Source organism: Salvelinus alpinus, chromosome 27 (genome assembly GCF_045679555.1).
Source record: "Salvelinus alpinus chromosome 27, SLU_Salpinus.1, whole genome shotgun sequence".
NCBI lineage: Eukaryota > Metazoa > Chordata > Actinopteri > Salmoniformes > Salmonidae > Salvelinus > Salvelinus alpinus.
In genome coordinates this window covers 16777191-16792846 of record NC_092112.1, presented here as the reverse complement: position 1 = coordinate 16792846, position 15656 = coordinate 16777191, and the positions used below count along the sequence as shown (strand labels likewise).

General features: G+C 39.8%; 1 pseudogene; it reads right to left on the bottom strand.

Annotated features, from left to right (window-relative positions):
• LOC139556056 (protein lin-28 homolog A-like) overlaps positions 1 to 15656 on the bottom strand; it is a 44770-nt pseudogene that overhangs the window by 12606 nt on the left and 16508 nt on the right.

Genomic DNA, 15656 nt, shown 5'->3' with positions numbered 1-15656 from the left:
ATTAACTTTTAACAAGGCACACCTGTTAATTGAAATGCATTCCATGTGACTACCTCATGAAGCTGGTTGAGAGAATGGCAAGAGTGTGCAAAGCTGTCATCAAGGCAAAGGTTGGCTACTTCGAAGAATCTCAGTTATGACACTTTTGGCTACTACATGATTCCATGTGTATTATTTCATAGTTTTGATGTCTTTACTATTATTCAACAATGTAGAAAATAGTACAAATAAAAACCCTTGAATGAGTAGGTGTGTCCAAACTTTTGACTGGTACTATAATATACACAGTTGAAGTCGGAAGTTTACATACACTTAGGTTGGAGTCATTAAAACTTGTTTTTCAACCACTCCACAAATGTCTTGTTAACAAACTATAGTTTTGGCAAGTTGGTTAGGACATCTACTTTGTGCATGACACAAGTAATTTTTCCAACAATTGTTTACAGACAGATAATTTCACAACTCACTATATCACAATTCCAGTGGGTCAGAAGTTTACATACACTAAGTTGACTGTGCCTTTAAACAGCTTGGAATATTCCAGAAAATTATGTCATGGCTTTAGAAGCTTCTGATAGGCTAATTGACATCATTTGAGTCAATTGGAGGTGTGCCTGTGGATGTATTTTAAGGCCTACCTTCAAACTCATTGCCTCTTTGCTTGACATCATGGGGAAATCAAAAGAAATCAGCCAAGACCTCAGAAAATAAAATTGTAGACCTCAACAAGTCTGGTTCATCCTTGGGAGCATTTTCCAAATGCCTGAAGGTACCACGTTCATCTGTACAAACAACATATGTACAAACAATAGTACGCAAGTATAAACACAACGCAGCCGCCATACCGCTCAGGAAGGAGACGTGTTCTGTCTCCTAGAGATTAACGTACTTTGGTGCGAATAGTGCAAATCAATCTCAGAACAGCAAAGGACCTTGTGAAGATGCTGGAAAAAATATGTATGTATGTATGTATGTATGTATGTATATATATATCCACAGTAAAATGAGACCTATCGACATAACCTGAAAGGCCACTCAGCAAGGAAGAAGCCACTGCTACAAAACTGCCATAAAAAAGCCAGACTATGGTTTGCAACTGCACATGGGGACAAAGATCTTACTTTTTGGAGAAATGTTCTCTGGTCTGAATAAACAGAAATAGAACTGTTTGGCCATAATGACCATCGTTATGTTCAGAGGAAAAAGGGGGAGGCTTGCAAGCCGAAGAACACCATCCCAACCGTGAAGCACGGGGGTGGCAGCATCATGTTGTGGGGGTGCTTTGCTGCAGGAGGGACTGGTGCACTTCACAAAATAGATGGCATCATGAGGTAGGAAAAGTATGTGGATATATTGAAGCAACATCTCAAGACATCAGTCTCGCAAAGGGGTCTTCCAAATGGACAATGACCCCAAGCATACTTCCAACATTGTGGCAAAATGGCTTAAGGACAACAAAGTCAAGATATTGGAGTGGCCATCACAAAGCCCTGACCTCAATCCTAGAGATAAAATTTGTGGGCAGAACTGAAAAAGCGTGTGCGAGCAATGAGGCCTACAAACCTGACTCAGTTACACCAGCTCTGTCAGGAGGAATGGGCCAAAATTCACCCAACTTATTGTGGGAAGCTTGTGGATGGCTACCCGAAACATTTGACCCAAGTTAAACAATTTCAAGGCAATGGTACCAAACACTAAGTGAGTGTATGTAAACTTCTGACCCACTGGGAATGTGATGAAAGAAATGAAAGCTGAATTAAATAATTCTCTAGTATTACTCTGACATTTCACATTCTTAAAATAAACTGGTGATCCTAAGTGACCTATGACAGGGCATTTTTACTTGGATTAAATGTCAGGAATTGTGGAAAAAATAAATAAATAATATATATATATATATATTTATATTATTTATTTATTAGTACCAAAAGTTTTAAAGTTGGATCAAAGACATTAGTGTTATTCATCCTCAATTACAATCCTCATATAGGGAGCTTTCTCGAAGTTGCATGGAACACAGTTGGTACATTGTATTGAAAGACATTATGGCTTGGGAAAACAAGTTGGCATTCTATTGCATTGATTCTCAGACACAATCGATGGTGAGCATTAGAAGCTAGCCTTGGTGCATTTCGTTGAGTCTTTAAGATCACTGTTAAAGACCAACAAATAAAGAGCACAGCAGCAGAAATGTTTTAAAAGAATGCTGCACTTAAGGAAGGATGTTGAGATGAACCGTTGGGAGATCTCCCTGTCTCTCATAAAAAACAATCTGCCGATCAAGGGTCAAGGACATTTCAATTCCAAATTAACTGCCTGAGAATTGAATTGAAAAAGGCAATGCTATAACAAAAAAAACGCAATTGCGTGATACAAACTCCATACCCAATTCAATAACCAAACAGGCTTAAACCGGAATTGACATCATGTTTAGTTAAGCAATAAGATCATGTCATCTCAATATTCCCATTATGTGCTCTTACCGAGCTATGAAATGGTTTAGACACACTTCACTGGGACCTTGTGGGTTACTAAGGAGCTTGTGGTGGTTACCACGGTAATACAAAATGGCCCCCAATTCCTGCACTACTTTTGACCAGGGCCCATATGAATCTGGTCAAATGTAGTGCACTACTGTATATAGAGAATAGGGTGCCATTCGGGACTTCACCTAAATATAGCCTAGACCGCCTCATATGTCCTTGCCTCCTCAGAGAAGTGTGGACACACCATCCGTAATATTCCTCCCTGGGATTGGTGCAATGACAAAACATTTGTAGGGCATCATATGGCTTATTCTCCTTTTATTCCGTTATGAATTCATGGTGACAGCAAATGTGTCAGTGTAAATTTAACACTGAAAGTAAACACTGTTTTAGTGTTAAATTAACTCTTATGAGTGTTGAGAATAAACTATTTTTATTTGAATGAATATGCCAAGATAAATTGGTGATGGTAAAATTATTGTACCATTTATTATTGGGATTAGGATTGCAAAAACTTTCCACAAATTCCTAGGTTTTCCAGAAGTCCTGGTTAAAAGATTCCCATCAGGTAAAAACATGGATTGTTGGGAGAGTTAGCAGAAGTTTGCAACCCTAATTTGTATTGAGCAAAACAAGCAACAGTTATTGCTCAGAAGGTTAAATGACCAAATCCCAATTCTCCTTAGTGAGTACCAGAAAGTAACCACAGCAACCACATCACTTCTGACAGATGTGAGCTGAAACAGGACCATATAAATCCTATGTGACTAACTCAATTGCCGAGAGGTCATTTATACCTATTTTCAACTTTGGTTTACTGTTTCACTTAAAATGGATTGAGTGGTGAAATATTCCTTTAGTTTGAGTCAACGTTAAACTGCAAATCTTTACTTATTTTGTAATTTAGCTTATCCAGAGCAACTTACAGGAGCAATTAGGGTTAAGTGTCTTGCTAAATGGCACATCAGATTTTTCACCTAGTCGGCTAGGGGATTAATTAATTCATTTATTTAACTAGGCAAGTCAGTTAAGAACAAATTCTTATTTACAAACGAGAAACCTTCCGGTTACTGGCCCAACTCTCTTAAATGCTAGGCTACCTGCCACCCTAATTTAGCACTTCTCTGCATATCCTAAACCCCTAACATTATACTGATGTATAATGAGTTAGGGTTGTCTAACAGTTTGGCATCTAATAATATCAACTGGCAACTTTAGTGCAAGAACTAAGAACTGTATGTCACTTCTCTCAATGTGTGTACTTGTGCACTCCTCCCCGTGCATTTTAAAGCATTTGATTGGTGAAAGTACGGGCTAAACAGAGTTTCCGGTAACACTTTATTTGGATAGTCCATCTGTAGATGCTCTAAAGACCATCTATTTATGAACCTACATAAATAAAATAAGAGTGCATCATTTAGCTACAGAGGATCAATAGCTTCTAAAAAATACCTGTGGATTAAGTTTTATCACAGGCTCTTAAGAGTCAGGAAGGCCACAATTTGGGCAGCATGCGAGCCAAATTTACAACAGCTTCTTGCGTTGAATGATTCATAGAATGATTTTGGAACCTCTAACCCTGGCACTTTGACTTAAACTCATCTTCCCATGGCTGTCAGTAACATTTCAACTACGAACACAAAACACTGAACTTAACCCTTACTCTAAACCTACCCCTAACCTTATCAAGCAGTTGCTTGTCAACAGACGATCATACTATCAACCAGCTGTAGAGCATCTATACACGGACTATCTGGACTATCCAAATAAAGTGTGACGAGTTTCCACCATATTTCTTTTGACAGTCCTTTCCTTTTAAATCCACGAAGGGAAGTAAACAAGTGCACACTTTAAGAGAAAGGACAGATAATTGGAACGCAGGACTTATACACTGATGTGTTCAAGTATGGTTGTAGTTCTAGTTCTGTCCAGCCCGTGGAAGAATACGGTAAGGCTTAAGCAGCAGAGAACAAGAGGTATAATCAAACTTAAGTACCTGCTACCAACCAACCAACACAGATTCCCATCCCAAACACAATAAAAATCACTATGGGAGATAACCAACCTCAAAGTATCCCCCTTCCAAATCCCCATGGAGATAACCAACCACAAAGTAGCCCCAAATTATACTGAATTATTCACTGTTGTAAAACATCCAGGGAACCCTTTCGGCAGATAATTTAATTACTAAAGAGGAAACCTTAATTATTTTCACACCTGATTAAGAGAGGGATTGGATAGCCAGAAAGCTATATCAATCACACAATGATTTGGTCTATGCAGATATACAGTGCCTTCAGAAAGTATTCATACTTCTTGACTTTTTCCACATTTTGTTGTGTTACAACCTGAGTGTAAAATCTATTACATTTAGGTTTTGTCTCACTGGCCTCCACACAATACCCTATAATGTTAGTGAAAGTCTTTTTAGATTTCTTTACAAATTCAGAATGAAAAGCTGAAATTTCTTGAGTCAGTAAGTATTCAATCCCTTTGATATGGCAAGCCTAAAGAAGAAAAAAGCAGACTTTGAAGAGTCTTGGTGGTTCCAAACTTCTTCCATTTTATACATAATAAAACTTGCTCCAGAGCACTCAGGATCTCAGAATGAGGCGAACGTTCACATTGAATATCCCTTTGAGCATGGTGAAGTTATGAACTACACTTTGGATGGTGTATCAATACACCCACTCACTACAAAGATACAGGCGTCCTTCCTAACTCAGTTGCCGGAGAGGAAGGAAACTGCTCAGGGATTTCACCATGAGTTTAATGGTTTTGATATGAGAACTGAGGATGGATCAACAATATTGTAGTTACTCTACAATACTAACCTAAATGACAGCATGAAAAGAAGGAAGCCTGTACAGAATACATTTTTTCCAAAACATGCATCCTTTTTGCAATAAAGTAAAACTGCAAAAAACGTGGCAAAGAAATTGACTTCATGTCCTGAATACAAAGTTCTATGTTTGAGGCAAATCCAACACCACACATCACTGAGAACCACTCTTTATAATTTCAAGCATGGTGGTGGCTGCATCATGTTATGGGTATGCTTGTCCTCGGCAAGGAATAGGGAGTTCTTTAGGATAAAAAGAAACGAAATAGAGCTAAGCACAGGCAAAATCTTAGAGGAAAACCTGGTTCAGCCTGCTTTCCACAGACACTTGGAGACAATGAAAGGCCACCCCCAAGTGGTAAGGGTAGGTAACAACATATGCCATGCTGATCCTCAGCACAGGTGCCCCTCAGGGGTGTGTGCTCAGTCCCCTCCTGTACTCCCTGTTCACCCATGACTGCATGGCCAAGCACGACTCCAACACCATCATCAAGTTTGCCGATGACACAACTGTGGTAGGCCTGATCACCAACAACGATGAGACAGCCTATAGGGAGGAGGTCAGAGACCTGGCCATGTGGTGCCAGGACAACAACCTCTCCCTCAACGTGATCAAGACAAAGGAGATGATTGTGGACTACAGAAAAAAGGAGGACCGAGCACACCCCCATTCTCATCGATGGGGCTGTAGAGGAGCAGGTTGAGAGCATCAAGTTCCTTGGTGTCCATATCACCTAAACTATCATGGTCCAAACACACCAAGACAACTGTGAAGAGGGCACGACAACGCATATTCCCCCTCAGGACACTGAAAATATTTGGCATGGGTCCTCAGAGCCTCAAAAAGTTCTACAGCTGCACCATCGAGAGCATCCTGACTGGTTGCATCATCGCCTGGTATGGCAACTGCACGGCCTCCGACCGCAAGGCACTACAGAGGGTAGTCCGTACGGCCCAGTGCATCACTGGGGCCAAGCTTCCTGCCATCCAGGACCTATATACCAGGCGGTGTCAGAGGAAGGCCCCAAAAAATTGCCAAAGGCCCCAGCCACCCTAGTCATAGACTGTTCTCTCTGCTACCGCATGGCAAGCGGTACCGGAGCGCCAAGTCTAGGTCCAAAAGGCTTCTACCCCCAAGCCATAAGACTCCTGAACAGCTAATCAAATGGCTACCCGGACTATTTGCCTTGTCCCCAACCCACCCCCAATTTTTACGCTGCTGCTACTCTCTGTTTATTATCCATGCATAGTCACTTTACCTCTACCTACATATTACCTCGACTAACCGGTGACCCCGCACATTGTACCAGTACCCCGTATACAGCCTCGCTACTGTTATTTTATTGTTGCTCCTTTAATTATAAAAACATTTAGCAAATACTTTAACACTTTCTTAACTTCTTTGGGGTAGGGGGCAGTATTTTCACGCCCGGATGAAAAGCATGCCCAGAGTAAAGTAAGGTTGGTCGATTTTCAACTCAGCTCCTATTGAAGATAGTGGGATATTGGTAATGTTGCACTTCCTAAGGCTTCCACTAGATGTCAACAGTCTTTAGAACCTTGTCTGATGCTTCTACTGTGAAGTGGGGCCGAAGGAGAAGGGAATGAGTAAGGTCTGCCATGAGCTGACCATGCGCGTTCACATGAGAGTGAGCTCTGTTCCATCGCACTTCTGAAGACAATGGAATTCTCCGGTTGGAACATTATTGAAGATTTATCTTAACATCCTAAAGATTGATTCAATACATCGTTTGACATGTTTCTATTGACTGTTACGGAACTTTTTGACATTTCGTCTGCTTTTAGTGAACGCGCTTCGTGACTTTGGATTTGTTTACCAAACGCGCTAACAAAAGTAACTATTTGGACATAAATGATGAACATTTCTTGTGGAAGTGGGAGTGCATTCCGACGAAGATCAGCAAAGGTAAGTGAAGATTTAGAATGCCATTTATGACTTTTGTTGACTGCATAATATGGCGGATATATTTGTGTCTTGATTGGGCTCTGAGCGCCGACTCAGATTATTGCATCGTTTTCTTTTTCCATAAAGCTTTTTTGAAATCTGACACAGCGGTTGCATTAAGGAGAAGTGGATCTAAAATTCCATGCATAACACTTGTATCTTTTAGCAATGTTTATTATGAGTATTCCTGTAAATTGATGTGGCTCTCTGCAAAATCAAAAGATGTTTTGGAACTTCTGAACGTAAGGCGCCAATGTAAACTCAGATTTTGGATATAAATATGAAGTTTACCGAACAAAACATACATGTATTCTGTAACATGAAGTCCTATGAGTGTCATCTGATGAAGATCATCAAAGGTTAGTGATTAATTTTATCTATATTTCTGCTTTTTGTGACTCCTCTCTTTGGCTGGAAAAATGGCTGTGTTATTCTGTGAATAGGCACTCACCTAACATAATTGTTTGGTTTGCTTTCGTCGTAAAGCCTTTTTGAAATCGGACTCTGTGGCTGGATTTACAACCAGTGTATCTTTGAAATGGTGTAAAATACATGTATGTTTGAGGAATTTTAATTATGGGATTTCTGTTTTGAATTTGGCGCCCTGCAGTTTCACTGGCTGTTGAAGAGGTGGGACGCTACCGTCTCACGTACCCTAGAGAGGTTAACTGCATTGTTGGTTAAGGGCTTGTAAGTAAGCATTTCCCTGTATTCGGCGCATGCGACAAATAAATCGGTACTTTCCACCCCTTAGCTCCCCAATTATGTGATATCCAATTGGTAGTTAGTCTTGTTCCATCGCTGCAGCTCCCGTACGGACTCGGGAGAGGTGAAGGTCCGGAGCCATGCTTCCTCCTAAACACGACCCCGCCAAGCCGCACTGCTTCTTGACACACTGCTCGCTTAACCCAGAAGCCAGCCGCACCAATGTGTTGGAGGAAACACCGTACAGCTGGCGACCGAAATCAGTGTGCATGCACATGGCCGCCACAAGGAGTCGCTAGAGCACAATGGGACAAGGACATCCCAGCAGGCCAAACCCTTCCCTAACCCGGACGACGCTGGGCCAATTGCGCCTCATGGGTCTCCTGGTCACGTCCGGCTGCGACACAGCCCGGGATCGAACCTGGATCTGTACTGACTAGTTACAGTTTTAACTTAAAAATCGGCTTGAAAATCTAAGGCAAGACTTAAATGGCTGTTTAGCAATGATGAACAAACAACTTCACAGAGTTTGAAGAATTTAAATAATAATGTGCAAATATTGTACAATCCAGGTGTGCAAAGCTCAAGAGACTTTCAGCTGTAATCACTTCCAAATGTGATTAACATGTGTTGATTCAGGGGTGTGAATACTTCCTGTATGTAAATTAGATCTGTATTTAATTTTCAAAAATGTATAAAAACATGTTTTCCATGTCATTATGGGGTATTGTGTGTAGATGGGTGTAGATGGGTGAGAGAGAAAAAATCAGTTTAATCCATTGTGAATTCAGGTTGTAACAACTAAATGTGGAATAAGCCAAGGGGTATGAATATTTTCTCAAGGCTCTGTACATCTTACATCCATTGTAGGGAAAGAATTACATAAGCCTTGAGATCGCAAATGTTAAAGGCACACAGCTTAATTTAAAAAAATTAAGGAATAATCTGGGATATTTCCTTGTTCAATGGTCCTTTGATGACAGCCTGCCCCATATTCATTGATTCTTGAAGAATAACTTGAGTTGCGTGTATGAATTTGAAAGTAGTTAGGTTACATTTCTCCAGCCCCCATTCCTCAGCGTACTGCTAGTGGATACACAAACTCCAGATTTTGGCTTTAATGTACACTGTACAGTGGAACTATGTGAAGTAGCCTCCCACGATGGCAGCCACATATAGCTCCATCCCAGTCCGTCTCTGTGTGTTCACTGCAGCACCAGGTGCTCTGACACATGGAGGAGGAACTGCATGTTTTCTCAGTAGAAGAGGGACAGAGAGGTAGAGCACAGATACAGCAACCATCAAACTATTTCAGTGAGTTCCATATAAGCCTTGGGGACTAAACAAGACGTTAAAAATGTTGATGTCGGGAAAGAGTTCACATTTAACGTTCACTACTCCTGAATGTCTTGTAACAGTCCAGCTCAACACCACAGACAGTATTCAGATAGTCAAAACTCCCCCTTTCATAATGCCTGCAGTAAAATGCATTGAGATTCACAAACCTACCCAGGCACAATTTTAAGATTGTGGAAGGTGATAAATTGACTTTGAATAGCGGGAAAAGTGCCTTATTCAATGCATGACTCAAGCTGAATAACCATGGCAATCGCCGTGTACTTAGATCTGTGTTAAATCTACAATCTAGGCCCCCTGATAACTATCCAACTGATGAAGGCAGAAACATACAGATTTGTAAGGCTAATACTAAAATTTTCTTCCATATTAATACCCATCAACAACAAAAATGTTTTTCATGTTTTTTTTTTAAAAACGGTTGTTTTTTCGTCAGTAAAATTTGAGCGTAAATCAACAGATTACTTTTTAAATGTTAACAAATCAGTTTAGCCTTTTTAATTCTTTGTTGTCCACGTTACTTTAATGTTGGTTTCCAGTAGCAGTAGTGATGGGGGGGTCAATACAGTTACATCTGTATCGTGACTTGCATACAGCACTGACACACACCCCACCAGACATGCCACCAGGGGTCTTTTCACAGTCCACAGGTCCAGAATAAATTAAAAGAAAAGTACAGTAGTATACAAAGCCATGATTGAATGGAACTCCCTTCCATCTTATATAGCACAAGTGAACAGCAAACCTAGTTTCAAAAACCAAACAAAGCAACACAGCTAGTCAGCTGTACCTATATCCTATATCTTGTTCTATTTAAATAGTGAGCAAACATGTTTTCAGCACTTATTTCCATGACTGATCAAAACTAATTATATCATGCTCTCTCTCGTCTCTCTGCAGCAGACATATAGTGAGCAATATGTTTGGAACGTCAAATGACAATAGAATTGCAGAATCAAATCGCAAAACATATAGAACCGTGAGAATCTCAATACATATCATATCGGCACCTAAGTATCATGATAATATCATATCGTGAGGTCCCTGGTCTTTCCCAAAGTAACAGCCATTTCGCCCATGTCGTTTTAAAATCCTGTGCAGGAAAGCTCCATCCACATTGTACTTCCTGTCAATCAGAGCCTTCTCAGCATGCTTTGCTCTTGTACTCACCGGTCTCCCTTTGGTTTGCGGTTCTTCTGGGGCGGGACCTTCCCTTTGGGTCTCCTTTCGCTGCCCGCACACGGTCCCCCGCCCGGCCCCGTCACCCACAGGGACTCCAGGCCCTTGGAGGACTTCTTAAAGGTGAACTCCACCTGCTCGCCCTCCTTCAGGCTGCGGAAGCCCTCCATCACCAGTTTACTCTGTGGAGGAAAAAAAATCAACACACCAGCCCTTTAAGAAATGCTGCCATGGAATTTGAATTATACCGACCAGACCATCCTTTAAAAGATACTGAATTATTACCATGTAATTACAATTACATCCAGACCACCCCTCTTTAGAAACACTGCACTGTTACAATTAATGATTTTTGGGCTAGCATTTATAGCAAACCTTTAGAATGTCGACTATTTAATTCCAGTCATTGTCAATGTTCATCCTTATCAAATGACTTTTTCTTTATTAAATCGAAAAATTGGTAGCTTAGGTGCATCCCTTCCTCATCCCTCCCATTTTAGTTTCTCACTTAGACAGTTTCCTTCTGACAGAGGGGGGGGGGGTTTGCACTTCCCTCTACACAATAAATATCTGTCTTTATCAGTTCCATCTAAATTATTCATCTGGTTACTACGTAAACACTAGGCTACATATAAATCAAAGACGTTTGATTTGACAACAACATAATGACTGATATCATGTATCTTTTACGGATCGCACCCGACGCATAACCAAATTTAGCAGAGGGGAACAAACACACACACCATCAAAATGTATACACGCTGTTGAAGGACTGTCAGAGCAAGCCAACAGTATGCAGGCCTATGAAGAGCTATTCAAACAAGCATGTTGCCACGAGAGAGAGAGAGGCTGAATGATTCTATAAACAGAGTACAGTTGGGAAGAATGGCTACTATTTGGGTTAGCTTTACTAAGTCATTTACAACAGTGCAAATGTTGCTTGTGTTTATCTATGGTAAACAAGTTCAAAAGATAAAACTGTAAGACAAAATAGGACTATAAACCATTAAAGTTCATGCATATAAAACTATTTGGTTACACTTTATTTGTATGGTCTGGAGTTTCCATCTGTAGAAGCTCTACAGATTGTTAGTTTGACAAACTATATCTGTTGATAAGGAACTGCTCGCTAAGGTTAGGGTTAGTATTTGAATAAGGGTTAGGGTTAGTATTTGAATAAGGGTTAGGGTTAGTATTTGAATAAGGGTTAGGGTTAGTATTTGAATAAGGGTTAGGGTTAGTATTTGAATAAGGGTTAAGGTTAGGGTTAGTAGGTAGTTAGTTGAAATGTTACTGATAGTCAGTAGAGCACCTACAGATGGACTATCCAAATAAAGTGTTACCAATCATTTCATGTTCATGTTTCATGAAAAATATAATAAATCTGGTCCAATGTATTATGTGTTATTTTGTATTAATCTTTGATATAAATATTATTAGTTAAATGTTATCTTTGGAAACCAATAGGAAAGACAGAAATAATAGCTGCACTAAAGTTATTACAGTTAATTTCTTTATGAATTAACCCATTTTTGGAATAGATTTATACGTGTATATTTGCTATAATACATGTAATATTTCACACAAAATGTTGCTTAGAATTAATAACACAAAGCTATTATAGAAGCTTAAATATCTTTATAATGGTGTTTTTATCATCTCACATACCCTGAAGCTTTCTAAATGGAAAATGTGATATCTATTGACTAATCAACATTAATTCATTATCTACTAATGATTTTAATACATTAAAGTCAGTCATTATTATGCCACTAGTAACAGCTACTAACTGTCCTAGTTTATATTTAGACCCATTGATGATATATCTAACAATTATTTAAAATCACTACAGTAATCTTACATTTAATTTATTGCTTGAAAAATACAGCAATTTCCCTCAACCAATGAAATTGTACAAGTGGGAGGGGCAAAAAGGCAGTCCAAATATTCAAGTAAATGATATACTTCAAATCTCTAAACCACTCAATTATTTCAATAGATTTTATCATTTCTAATTCAGTGAGTTTTCTAAATATATTCACATTTAAAAAAATATATATCTAAAATATCAGTTTGCATCATTTCTAACACTAATTGTTTTCACATAACATAGAAACAAATCCTTCTGTTATACACAGACACATCTTGGGATAACCCATTGAAATCAATAAAATGTAAAACTGTATGGTTAATTGAAATACAACAACTGCGTCTCTAAAATTACAATGTCACATTTTACTTAAAGTACTGTAAACTATATCTAATCCTACCAATTAATTCAAAGTGATCAGATCAGCACCGTAGTTCAGAGATTTCACTATACATGATTATTACTATATATATTATTTTGCCATTTTGGTGAGGACAAATCTTTGTGCTTCTTGACAATAAAGACGTGAACCTCATCACTAAAAGACATCACCACTACTACTAACCAAATCACTAAAAGACATCACCACTACTACTAACCAAATCACTAAAAGACATCACCACCACTACTAACCAAATTACTAAAAGACATCACCACCACTACTAACCAAATCACTAAGACATCACCACCACTACTAACCAAATTACAAAGACATCACCACCACTACTAACCAAATTACTAAAAGACATCATCACCACTACTAACAGAATTACTAACCAAATTAACCAAATTACTAAAAGACACCACCACCACTACTAACCAAATTGACTAAAAGACATCACCACCACTACTAACCAAATGACTAAAAGACATCACCACTACTACTAACCAAATTGCTAAAAGACATCACCACCACAGACACCACCACTACTACTAACCAAATGACTAAAAGACATCACCACCACTACTAACCAAATGACTAAAAGACATCACCACTACTACTAACCAAATGACTAAAAGACATCACCACTACTACTAACCAAATGACTAAAAGACATCACCACCACTACTAACCAAATTACTAAAAGACATCACCACCACTACTAACCAAATTACTAAAAGACATCACCACCACTACTAACCAAATTACTAAAAGACATCACCACCACTACTAACCAAATTACTAAAAGACATCACCACTACTAACCAAATTACTAAAAGCACTACAAACTCTTAAGAACATCGGTGGGAAAATGCCATAACTATGAAAGACAGGGGAATCGACACATTCATCATTTAAAACACCTCGTGGTTTCACGAAGGGTGAAATAGACTCCTCAATCATACATGATTTCACACAATGTATTCATTCGTTCATTTATCCCTTTGTTCACCCATTCATTCTCTGTCTCCTGCTAGCAAGCAGTAGGTGATTAACTTAGCTCACTCCAGCTAGCTGAAAGTAAGAGACCGCTCTGGATGTTTTGGATATGCTGTGAGGAAAAGGAAAGGATTAGGGATAGAATGAGAGACAGCAAGGATTCTACACCTCTATTCAACAGGGCATACACTCACGACAAAACAAGGGATGAGGGGAAAGAAAAGGACAGAGAATGGAAGAAAAGGGTGATGTCATGGTGAACTGAATTAATATGCATACAAGTTGCGAATGACAACCAAGGTGGGTATTATATGTCCGTTTCAGCTGTAGTGGGTCACTTCAGGAGATGATTATACATTTTTGTACAAATCACAACAGCATTAAAACAAACATCTAATAAATGATTTCAATCCCGGCGACTTTGATGGATATATTATTATAAATTCTAAAATGTTACAGGCATTTTAAAATATCTTGTAACTAAAAATTCAGCACAACTGCTTCTCTCTCTTTCTTTCAAGGCATTATCATGACTAGTCATTGATTCTCTGGCTCAGCCAATCAATGAGAGCCTTCCTCGTCCTCTCCAGTCATCATTTTATGAAAGCAGCATGTGTTTCCGGGTCAAAGTTCAGTGGTCCTCGCATCCCCGCCCCCTGGGCCTTCATAACACTGGTCCAGTGATTGTCAGTTAGGAAACCACACAAGTCCTTTTGTCCACTAGAAATATGTAAACTCACATTTCCTAGATACTTTAATGAATATCTAGTATCTAGGAAATGATAGTAAAGATATACAATTGGCTTTTTATATAACCACAGTATCTCGTGTGTAAAATAATGTGTCAGTAATTACAAATTGCCGTAGGACTTTATTCAAGCTACTCGACTATGAACTAAATCAGATGAATGAAATTGAGTTATTCCCTAATAAAATAAATTCCGGACAAAGGAATGCATATTATGCCAGATGTGCGTTTGTGGGTCTGTGTGTGTGCTTGCATGTATGTACGTGTGTGTGTGCCTATGTGTGTGTGTTTGCATGCACGTACGTGCACATATGTGTGTGTGTGTGTAAACCTCAAGAATCAGAACCTGCAACCCGAGTGCCCTCCTCTCAGGTGACCTGGCGGGTGTCCTGCCTGGTTTCAGTTTACACACAGAGGTCAAGAGAGGGCATGGTCAGAGGAGAGAAAGAGAGAGAACAAAATGGAGGAGTGGCCTGGAGCAGGGTGGGGGTGTGCTGCGCGAGAGGGAGAAGGGGAGAGAGAAATGCCTCCAGCACATTCTGTTCAGCTCCAATGGAGGAGCAACTCCTGATCAGGCCTGGGAGGGACCAGGAATGACAAGGAACAAAACCTCCATTTGATCAGGAGCCTTGCAGGTCAGTGCATAACCCCCCCCCCCCCCCCCAGAAAGAGGACCCACTGACAGGGAAAGAGGCAGGGAACACACCGACCAACCAACCCCCACACACCTCCTAAACTGCCTGCCCATTCTGAGAGTTAGCCATGTGCTGTGTCCATTTCCACATACAAGTCATAAGTATTTGGTCCGAGTGTGTGTGTGTTCTGTTTCAGTGGTGTTTGTGTGTTCATCTATTTTTCATCGTTAATTTACAAGGAACGCTGAGAACCATCGTCTTTCACAGCAACCTGGGAGGAGAAAATGATTATGTACTTATTATGCTCATAAGACTACCTCCAGAATGTGTGTGTACATGCGTAGCGTGCATGCAAGTGTGTGCAAACTGCGAAGGAAGCACATAATAAACCCAGCGCCCTGGATGAAAATAGCCTCCTAACCATCGTCATCACCAGTCGCGGTAATCGATGCAGGAAGTGGAACGAGAAAGGAGCTGTGTGAGGGCTA